The sequence below is a fragment of the Puma concolor genome, chromosome E1, assembly GCF_028749965.1.
Source record: "Puma concolor isolate L17-30 chromosome E1, mPumCon1.1.hap2, whole genome shotgun sequence".
Taxonomy (NCBI): domain Eukaryota; kingdom Metazoa; phylum Chordata; class Mammalia; order Carnivora; family Felidae; genus Puma; species Puma concolor.
The window spans coordinates 20,221,776-20,232,941 of NC_141680.1; the positions used below are offsets into that span (position 1 = coordinate 20,221,776).

General features: G+C 51.0%; 1 non-coding gene across 1 annotated transcript; it reads left to right on the plus strand.

Moving 5' to 3' along the window:
• Nucleotides 1-8,034: 8,034 nt before the first annotated feature.
• Nucleotides 8,035-8,106, plus strand: TRNAT-CGU (transfer RNA threonine (anticodon CGU)). Its single transcript has one exon. It is a non-coding gene; the product is annotated as a tRNA-Thr (tRNA).
• The last annotated feature ends 3,060 nt before the right edge of the window (nt 8,107-11,166 follow it).

Genomic DNA, 11,166 nt, shown 5'->3' on the forward strand with positions numbered 1-11,166 from the left:
CCCACCCCCACCCCCGCAGCAAGTGCAGCACCCGTCACACTACAGGCGGCCCAGAGCCCTGTGGCCAGCAGGGGGCGCTCGCCGCGGGACAAGGCGGGCTCTCCTCGGAGGCGGCCCTCTGATCTTCCAGCCCTGGGGACCGGGATCTGGCGTCATTCCCCTCCCCTTACTCCGTGCCTGATGCAGTGCGTGGTTCTCGGGAGGTAACGCGAGGTAGTTGCCGTTAGCTTGCGTGCACTTAGGGCTTCCTGTGTGCCAGGCAGTGTTTTGTGTGCTTCGTGTGCACTGGGCCATTTAATCCTCACAACCATGGAGGGGAGGGGGGCAGCATTATCTCCATCTCACAGATGAGGAAACTGGGCCGCCACAGGCGACGTAACTAGCCGTAAGTCACCCAGGGTTCACGTCCAGGCAGCTGGTAAGGGGAAGAGTCATCCCAGAGCGGGACCCGGAGGAGAGGGTTGTTCAGAGCAGGGAGGAGTCACTTCCGGCTGGCAAGGCTTCAGGGGGAAAGGACATGTACCGAGCCCTGGAGCCTGAGCCTGCGCTCCAGGAGCAGAGGGGCTGTAAAGGGCACCGCGGGAACAAGCGTGTGGAGGTGGGACACCGAAGGATGGTGGCTTCACTGCGGCTCAGCTTGGCTGGCGGGCTGAGGGGTCACTACTGCCACAAGTGTCCTGGGGGGGAGGTTGTGGCCTCTAGGGCCCAGGAAGTCCGGAGCCAGCTTCAAACCAGTCCTTCCAGGAACAAAACCGAGTGGTTGGGTTGGGGCTGCAGGAAGTTCCCCTAACTCTCCTGCCACCCCTAGCTGGACCCTGGCTTTCACTCCAAGCTCTGATATTGTTCTGATTTGGGCAGGACGTTGGTGTGGCCTCTGGGCTTTAAAAAAAAAAAAAAAAAAATGGTGGAGGGGCGCCTGGGTGGCTCAGTCGGTTAAGTGTCCTCCTCTTGGTTTTGGCTCAGGTCATGATCTCACGGTTCATGAGTTCAACCCCCTCATCAGGCTCCCTGCTGCTGGTGCTGAGCCCGCTGGGGATTCTCCCTCCCTCTCTTTCTACCCCTCTCCCGCCATGCTCTCTCTCCAAATAAATAAATTGTAAGGTTTAAAGCAAAAATTAAGACCATGTTTTAAATGGTGGAGCTCCTGAAAGGCCCAAATGCAGAGAGCGAAGGTGCTGAAATCTGAGCCCCTTTAAGTCACAGTTAGTGAATGATTCGGGGGGGGGGGGAGTCTCCAAAGATAGTCACCATTGATTTATTCCCTCCCTGTGTGCAGGCGTCTCCCCTACTGAGAGGTGGAATTTTCCTCCCCTCCCCCACCTTTGGGCTGGCCACGTGACTACCCTGATCAATACGTGGAAAGGTGCATCATTTGTAGCAGAAGTGATAATCCTGGGACTTCTCGGCTCTGGCCCTAAGAGGCAGCAAGGAAACTTCCGTTTCCTTCCTCTTGACATGCACTCTCTTGGAGGGCGGCTGCCATGCTCTGAGGAACCCCAAGCAGCCACGTGGTAAACTGAGGTCCCAGCCCAACAGCACCAGCTCAGTGCCAGCCATATGAGTGAGGTCATGGTGAGCCTTCCAGCCAGTCCAACACCCTTGCCGACAATGGATAGGGCAGAATTGCCTGGCCAACCCCCAGAACCACAAAAAGGGTCTAAGCTTTGAGGCGTTTGGTTACATAGCAATAGACGCATGAAACAGCGGGTGTTCAGGAGTTTGCTCTCTGTCAGGCCTCCCCTCACAAAAACCCATCTTTCCCAAAAGGAATCCTCCCAAGCATCTTGGGGAATAATTGGGTCCATCAGTCCCCTGACCTCACCCAGGTAGTTCTCTTACTGTGCAGGAGCCCCCATGGAGAATCCTGAGTGACTATGACAGCAGGATCACGTTCAGGGAAAGAATGAATCCCAAGGGCTGTAGGTGCATAGCGGTTGTGCTCCCTAAGGCTCCTGCCTCATTTTGGGGCTTCTGGGGTGACCTGATTGTATTCAGCTCATGATCCGCCTGGGGGCCCGCCTCGCTCCTTGAAAGTCCAAGCCACCTTGAAACATCTTGTTAAGAGGGAATGCTCCGCCAGCAGGTGGAGGAGTCCGGGAAAGGTAATTGAACTAACCACCAAGAAGGGAAAGAAAGAGAGAAAGCCGACCAAAGCGTATTAATCCTAAGTACGAAAAGCAGCCTTAATTTACATGTCTACAGGTGTGGCCTTCTCTCTAAAAAGGTTTCAAGTTGCGCTGACGTTTTCCTATTAACAGCAGCCTTAATTTAGAGCTTTCGGGCTGGCAAAGGGACCATGAAACCCGACCAAAGGGGAAAGTGTCAGGTTGCTACTGTGCCCAAGGAAAAAAGGTCAAATAGCGTTTCAGCCCCCTGCTAACTTTAGCAGTGAATAATGAAGAAGGTGTTCAAAATTTAATTAACGCAGGGCTGTGGCTAACAGCTAACTAACCCTGCTATTTTGGAGATGAGGAAACGAGATTAAATAACCACTGAGGAGACACTGGGCATGACCCCTCCCACATTCATCCAACCTCATGGAAGTTTTTGTTTTTTTAATGTTTATTTTTGAGAGAGAGAGAGAGAGAGAGCATGAGCGGGGAAGGGGTAGAGAGAGAGGGAGACACAGAATCTGAAGCAGGCTCCAGGCTGTGAGCTGTCAGCACCGAGCCCAATGTGGGGCTCAAACCCATCAACTGTGAGATCACGACCTGAGCCAAAGTCAGACACTCAACCGACTGAGCCACCCAGGCGCCCCCAGCATCACCCAAGCTTTAACTCCTCCATGCAGATAACCTCCAGCCCGTAAACCTAGCACCAAAGAGTGTGCTACATGTAACCTGCCGTATCAACCCCGCGAAATGTAGTGGCTTGCAACAGGAACCATTCATTAGTTTCACCATTTTGTGGCTAGGGTGGCAGGTCCTCGGCTGGGTGTTCCCGGGCTCAGTCACGTAGCTGCATTCAGCTGATGAGGGGTCTGCTGGGCTGGAAGGTCCGAGATGGCCACACTGATGTGTCTAGCAGGTGGTGCCGGCTTTTGGCTGGGCTTTCTCCTGGCCTCTCACCCTCCGTTAGCCAGACTGCCTTCCTTACATGGGGGTCTCGGGACAGGGCTCTGAGATCTCTCAACGGGCAGAAGCTGCAAGGTCTCTTGGGACCCAGGCTTGGGATTTTACACATCACTTTTGCCACATTCCACTGGTCAAGCCCATGTCCAAAGAGGAGGGCATAGACTCTGCCTCCGTATGGAAAAGCAGCAAAGAATGTGAGCCTGAATTTAGTCTGCCACGCCTGTCTATTTAAAATTACAACCAGGGGGGGCGCCTGGGTGGCGCAGTCGGTTAAGCGTCCGACTTCAGCCAAGTCACGATCTCGCGCTCCGTGAGTTCGAGCCCCGCGTCGGGCTCTGGGCTGATGGCTCAGAGCCTGGAGCCTGTTTCCGATTCTGTGTCTCCCTCTCTCTCTGCCCCTCCCCCGTTCATGCTCTGTCTCTCTCTGTCCCAAAAATAAATAAACGTTGAAAAAAAAAAAATTAAAATTACAACCAGGGGAGGCTGGGTGGCTCCGTCAGTTAAGCGTCGGACTCTTGGTTTCCGCTCAGGTCATGATCTCACGGTTTCTCGAGTTTGAGCCCCGCATCAAGCTCTCCACAGTGCGGAGCCTGCTTGGGATTCTCGGTCTCCCTCTCGCTCTGCCCCTCCCCCACTCACCCTGTCTCTGTCTCTCTCGAAATAAACTTAAAAAAAAAAAAAAATAGGGGCATCTGGGTGGCTCAGTCAGTTAAGATGTCCAACTTGGGCTCAGGTCATAGTCTCGTGGTTCATGAGTTCGAGCCCCGCACTGGGCTCTGGGGTGACAGCTCAGAGCCTTGAGCCTACTTTGGATTTTGTGTCTCCCTCTCTCTTTGCCCCTCCCTCTCTTGCATTCCATCTCTCTCCCTCCCTCTCCCTCGTCCTCTCTCTCTCTCAAAAATGAATAGACATTAAAAAATTTTCTTCAGGGGCGCCTGGGTGGCGCAGTCGGTTAAGCGTCCGACTTCAGCCAGGTCACGATCTCGCAGTCCGTGAGTTCGAGCCCCGCGTCAGGCTCTGGGCTGACAGCTCAGAGCCTGGAGCCTGTTTCAGATTCTGTGTCTCCCTCTCTCTCTGACCCTCCCCCGTTCATGCTCTGTCTCTCTCTGTCTCAAAAATAAATAAATGTTAAAAAAAAAAAAATTAAAAAAAAAAATTTTCTTCAATAAAAAAAATAAAAAATAAAATGACAACCCTTCCTCCCCGCTCTGGAATTTCCTATCCTTCTTCCCCGCTTGATGTTTCTCCCTAGTGCTTTTCACCAGCTGATATACTATGTTTTGCTTATTTAAGAATGGAAGCTCCATTAGGGCAGGGATCTGTGCTGCTTAGTTCATTGCTATAGCTCCAGCACTGAGTCTAGCACATTGTAGGTGCTCAGTGAGGATTTGTTGAAGGAATCGATGATGGGAACCTCTTACTACTGTGCTATACGGAAGTGGGTATGGCCTGATTTCTGCCCCCGGGCTCTGTGTTTTTGAGCCAGCTCTCACACTTCGGTGAAGTTTCATAGCATCTTTGCCAATGCAAAAAGGTCCTAAAAATGGCACGGACGTTTAGAAAACAGAAGTCTGATCACGTACTTACGGCTGCTCGCTCAAGGAGACAAGACCTGGCTCCAGGCCTACCAGCTGAGAAGTGCACCTGGACAGACCCACCGTGACCCCACCAAGGAGCAACCCAGTGCAGCCTAGGGTTGGCTGTGAGTCACAGCAGAGGGTCGGAGAGCGAAGAATTTTCTTTTCAGGTGCTTTTATAAAATACACTCCTTAGAGCAGTTTTAGGTCCGTAGCCAAATTGAGAGTTCCACATTGCCCCTCCCCCATGCACAGCTTGCCCCACTATCAACATCCCGCACCAGAGTGGTACCTGTTATAGTCGATGAAATGATCCATTTAGAAGGACATGGGCAATGTTCATCCCACAATGGTAAGTGAGAAAAATCTGGACACCATGAAATATACATATCTGAAAATATGCATCTGACCCTCCTGTGTTTCATATACTCGATTTCATCAAACTCACAAGTTTAAAAAGCTATTCTTTTAGGTGCCATTAAAGGGGGAAAAGGCCAATAAGACTCCAACTAATCAGTTGTCGTCCTGATTTTTAATTTGTCAGAATGTGAGGGAAAAAACCTGTGTCCGAAGATAAATACATTACAGTGTGTTTCACACACACAAGAATGTAGGTACTTGTGTTTCTCTCCGGTGGGGAGACCACAGGTCCTTTGAATTCTCCTGTTCGTGCTCTTAAAAACTTTCCTGCTTCTTCAACAAACGGGTGTTGGGAAAGCTGGAGAGCCAAAGGCAAAAAAATGAAGTTGGATGCCTACCTTATACCCCATACAAAAATGAGCTCAACATGGAATGAAGACCTAAACATAAGACCTGAATTGATATAGCTCTTAGAAAAAAAGACAATAGGGGGAAAGTTTCATGACGTTGGATTTGGCAATGATTTCTCGCATGAGACCAAAAGCCCAGGCAACGAGAACAAAAACAGACAAATGGAACTGATGACATCAAACTTAAGACTTCTGTACTGTAAAGGAAGCAATCAACATGAGTGAAAAATCAACCTACAGAAAGGGAGAAAATATTAGCCAATAATCAAATAAGAGATTAACACCTAGGATATAAAAAGAACTCCTATAACCCAACAATAAAAAAAAATAACCAGAATAAAAAATTGGCAAAGGACTTGAATAGATATTTCTTCAAAGATCTACAAATGGCCGACGAGCATAGGAAAATATGCTCAACATCACAATCAGGAAAATGCCAATCCGACCACAATGAGATACTACTTGATGCCCATTAGGATGGTCACTATAAAAAAAAAAAATGTATTGGCACAGATGTGAAGAAATTTGAACGCCTGTGCACTGGTAGTGGGGATGTAACATGGTGTAGCCACTACGGAAAACAGTACGGCATTTCCTTGAAAAAATTAAAAATGGAATTACCATAGAATCTGGCATTGCCACTTCTGGGCTATAGATCCCAAAGAACTGAAGACAGGATCTCATAATTGCATACCCATGTCACCTCAGCACAACTCCCAACAGCAAAGGGGTCAAAGTCACCTAAATGTTCATCGAGGAACGAATGGATTTACAAAACACAGGGAACTATCGTTGAGCTTTAAAAAAAAGGAGATCGTGTCCTGCGACGACACGGATGAACCTCGGGCACGTTACACTAAGTGAAATAAGCCAGTAACAAGAAGGCAACTACTTACTGTAGGACTCCACCTATAAGGTACCTTGGGCAGTCAAACTCTGAAACGCAGAAAGTAGAACAGTAGTTGCCAGGGGCTGGGAAGCGGTTGGGAAGGGGAGTTACTTACTGTTGGGTGGGTATAGTTTCAACAGAAGTTCCATTTGTTGCACAATAATGTCCACAGGGTAGACACCACACTTTTAGACGGTCAAGATAAAACTGTGTGTGCTTTTGTTTTTAAGTTTTTTTTTTTAGCACACACAAAAATCGCTTTCCTGGGTTTCCCTAAATCTCCACGCTGTACACTTTTAAAAAAGTTCTATAAATGAGCAAGAATGACTTTGGAGTGGCGGTGGAAGGGTGAGCAATGGTGCCATTGGTCTGATTTGTGTCTCCCCGCCCCGCCCCCCACCCCCTCGCCCTCGCCCGGTGCTGGCCTGCAGGAGGGCTGGAGTTGGCTGCAGTTGGCCATGTCCTGCCCCCAGGAGGAGGGCTCTTCTACCCCCCCCCCCCCCCAACCAACCTCTCCTGAAACAGACGCTGTGGCCACACCAAAGTCGGACGGAGGGGCGTAATTGCCTTTAAAAATTTTTTTAAACAAAATACAAGATCTACGAAAAAGTATAAAGGATCATAATAAGCACTCATATTCCATTTTAGCTTTTTGCCTTTTTCATAGAATAGACCACAAACATTACCAACAAAGTTCCTTTTGTCCCCTATCTCCAGCCAGTCTCCTCCTCTCCTTTATATTTTACTACTTTATACTTTTACCTGCTTTGTACGTCTTTCCCTTTAATAAATGGTTTTATTGTCCGATATCCTGCTTTCTAAAATCACATGTGGTTTTGCGCACTACCTATGCCGACAATCCTTCCTTTGACTCTAGATCATTCCTTTTTAATAGTGACCCCCTGTTCCCTGGCATGGACAGACTATCAGCTTCATCCAGGTGGCCTCCCAGGTTCACTCCCACTAGCACTGTCGCCACGAACATCCCTGGGGGCATCTTCTCGTGCGCCCACGTCGGTTCCTCCCGGGCAAGGCCATCTTGTCTAAACAGATATTTATCAGGAGTCTCCCGTGCCAGGGTTTGAAGGGCAAGGGCGGAGCGTGAACCAGCCAGGGAAGGGTTTCCTTACCCAGACTGCCGCTCCTGCGGGGTTAGCGAAGGAAAGTCACCTCCCCGCGCCCCAGAAGCCTGGCCCTCATCCCCCCACCCGGCTCCCTACATGTTTTTCCAAAGCCAGGACCGTCCACGCCTGCACTGCCCTTCTTGCCCCTTCGGCTCCCGGTATGCTCGGCCCGAAGCCCCGTAGGTGCCCGCGCAACCTGCCGACCCGACGGAAAAGACCCGGCCAAGGTCACACAGCTGGGCGCTCGCGGCCGCGGTATCCGCTTCCGCTCGCGTCGTAGCAAGCATCGGCCGTGGTTTTTCTCCGTCTGGGCGCCCGGTCCCGCCGAAGCCTCTCGCTAATCCCCGGCGGGCCTCCTCCCGGCTTTCCCGGGGAGGAGGGCCGGGCCGGGCCAGAGCGCCGCTAGTTCGGGTCCCGCCGCAGGCAGGACTCCGGCGCCAGGCCCGGCCCGACCAAGCGGCTGGCAGAGCTGGGTCTGCAGGGGCGGGTCTGGAGGGGCGGGCGGGAAGCCGGGGGCGGGGCCGGAGGCGGGGCCATGCGATTCCTGCGCCTGCGCCGCCTACCCTCCACTGAGAGCTTCCACCGCTCGCTCGGCTGTCAGGCGCGGTGGCCAAGTGGTAAGGCGTCGGTCTCGTAAACCGAAGATCGCGGGTTCGAACCCCGTCCGTGCCTGGGGCTTGAGGTTGGGGCTTGGCGATGGGGGTCTGTTGTCCCCACGTGCGCCGTCCCTTAGCTGCGTGGTATTTTTTACTTTTCACATTCCGTCCGGGCGTTCTCCAGCCTGCCCCTCCCCCCAGGCTGTGCAGCGCAGGCCTGGCCAGTTCGCTAGGGCCCGCGGGACCGCTGGTGTGGACGCGCGGGACCGCTGGTGTGGACGCGCAGCGCTGCGATAGTGGCACCGGCGTTCGTCTCTACGGGGCCCCGCTCCCCTTGCCGTCCTACGCCGGCCGGACCTTTATGGGGCCCCTGTGATACCGGTGGGGACACCGAGGCCCCAGGTGGAGAGCCCACGCGAGGCATTGACGTCGCCAGCGGGGGAAGGGGCTCTAGCGTCGCTTGGCTTTGCGTGTCTTAAGGGTGGGAGAACTTTCCAGAGAGGACTTTGGAATTTCTGGACCGGTGTCTTCTGGTTTCTGTTTGTTCCTTGAAAGGTGAGTTATCCACCTGTGCTTACCGTCTGCCTTCTTGTTGAGGAAGCCAGCCACATCGCTCAACTGGTGGGCACTTAGTCCTTTCCCAGCTCTTGGGAACTGACAGTTTGAGTCTGGTGCCTGTCTGTGTGATCCGTTCATTCCGGCCCCCTAGCCAGTTATGACACTCCCCAAGTCATCTCTAGGATAAACCGCCCAATTTAATATGACATGATGTTGAGTGCCTCTAATTTCTGAATCACTCAGCCTGTCTCCTTTAATTGTAATCCTCAGCAATGAAAATACTACTTCAGAGATAGTTTCATGAATGGAGCTTAGGCCTCCCTCGTTCCACATCTCATGCTTCTCTTAATGTGACCCCAAATCACATTACCTTTCCAGGGGCCCCTGTCACACAGTTGACCATGGGGACATGGGGAGCTTCCGGTGGACTGAATGTCAGAGTCTCTGAGGGGACGTCTAGGGTTATCAGAAGACAGGATGTGGGGCCCTGGGAACAGGGAAATATATTGATCTTTTCCCTAAGATTCCAATAAACGGAAGAAATGCTCTTGGCTTTTGAAGGGAATGCTGAGCTAGGGATTCGGTGTTGTCGTAGAATTGTCAGTAAATGCAAATTGAGACAGACTCTAGATATTCAGAAATAGGAAGAGGAAAGGTCCTGAACTACTGGATCGTGCGTTGATTCTTATGCCTTAAACTGGATTCCTGATGAGAAGGAACTCCACAGTGAGGCATTGGGTCTCCTGTAGAAGCTGGAGCAGAGAATTTCACCTGTATAGAGGTGGGGACAATGAATCAATAAAATCAGTAAAAGAGAGTCAAGGTACAGAAGAGGTCAACATACAGATGTTGGAGGAAACGTGGGCCCCCAAAGGTAAAGGGTCAGACCCACGTACTCGGATGAGCACAGGAGCAGAGGTCTTACAGTTACCTTGAAGGCCCATGGCTATCTACACTCACCTTGGTGGGGCTGGAGGTAGGTCGTTGGCTTAAAGGGTAGGGCACAGGCAGGAAGGATACCTATGTTGAGTTTATGGCATGACCTCTATTAAATCACTCACATGCCCTGGACTTCAACTTGTTGCAAAATTCAAAAGTTGAAAGAGGTGTTTCCTAAATACCCCGTGGCCTGAAATTCTGTTTCTGCCTCAGAGCCCAGACCTTTGGAGAAGCCAGGGGGCCTGAAGCTGTCCCGCCCATCTTTCTCATGACTGCCAAGGTGGTGAAAAATAATAGCCCCTTTTATTTATTTATTTATTTATTTTTTTTTTAATTTTTTTTTTTTTAACCTTTATTTATTTTTGAGACAGAGGGAGACAGAGCATGAATGGGGGAGGGTCAGAGAGAGGGAGACACAGAATCGGAAACAGGCTCGAAGCTCTGAGCCATCAGCCCAGAGCCCAACGCGGGGCTCGAACTCACGGACCGCGAGATCGTGACCTGGCTGAAGTCGGACGCTTAACCGACTGCGCCACCCAGGCGCCCCAATAGTCCCTTTCACAGTGGGGCCTGGTCATCATGCCCTCATGAGGAGATCTGTATGACCCTGGCTCCCCCATCCAAAAGGTTTTGCAGTCAGTCCTCCCAGATGAGCTACAAAGGCTCCCATTCCTGATACACTTTAGTCTGTCCGTCTCCTTCTTTAATTGTGACGTGTAGCACTGAAGCTCCTACTCCAGAGATAGCTTCATTGACTGCCAGTTTCCCCTCCCCGCTCAGACCTCTTGCCATATGCTCCCTGCCAGGGTCTAGATCAGAAGACAGGGCCTCTGGCACTCCAGTTTGAGAGCCACGTAGGCAGATGACCATTTGTGGGCAGCTAAAACCTCCAGGATATTTTTAAAAATATAAACCACGTTAGGTCAGGCCTCTTCCTCCCTGTACATGAATATTATTTAACTTAAAAGCAGAATTTGGCAAGTAGATCTGTTTTGCCTCCTGCTGTCAGTTTGAATCCAATATTCCAGCCTAGAGAGATGTATTTTTAAATCTTTCCTTGTACAATCAAACACAGATTCGAAAGCCACACGAATCAGGTCAATGTCTTAACGCATTATACGCAGAATACTACTCAAGTCAGAGAACTTGGCCAGACCCCCCAGAAACCTGTTTTATGTGTCCCCTTCTCAGTACAGCCCCCCCACAGCCAGAATAGTCACTACTCCTATAGTTACCATTTACTTGGATTTTTTTCAAAACTTTTTTCGTGCTTGTTTATTTTTGAGAGAGAGAGAGAGCATGAGCTGGGGAAAGGCAGAGAGAGAGAGAGAGAGAGAGAGAGAGAATCTGAAGCAGGCTCCAGGCACAGAGCCCGATGCGGGACCTCAAACCCACAAGCTGTGGGGTCGTGACAGGAGCCAAAGTTGGATGCTTAACCAGCTGAGCCACCCAGGCACCCCTTGCATTTTTTTTTTAATGTTTTAATATCTGTTTATTTTGAGAGAGAGCACGCATGCACAAGTGGGGGAGGGGTGGAGACAGAGGATCCAAAGCGGGCTCTGCCTTGTCACTTGTCAGCCTTGTCACTGTCAGCACGGAGCCTGATGCAGGGCTTGATCCCACGAACCTGAGAGATCAT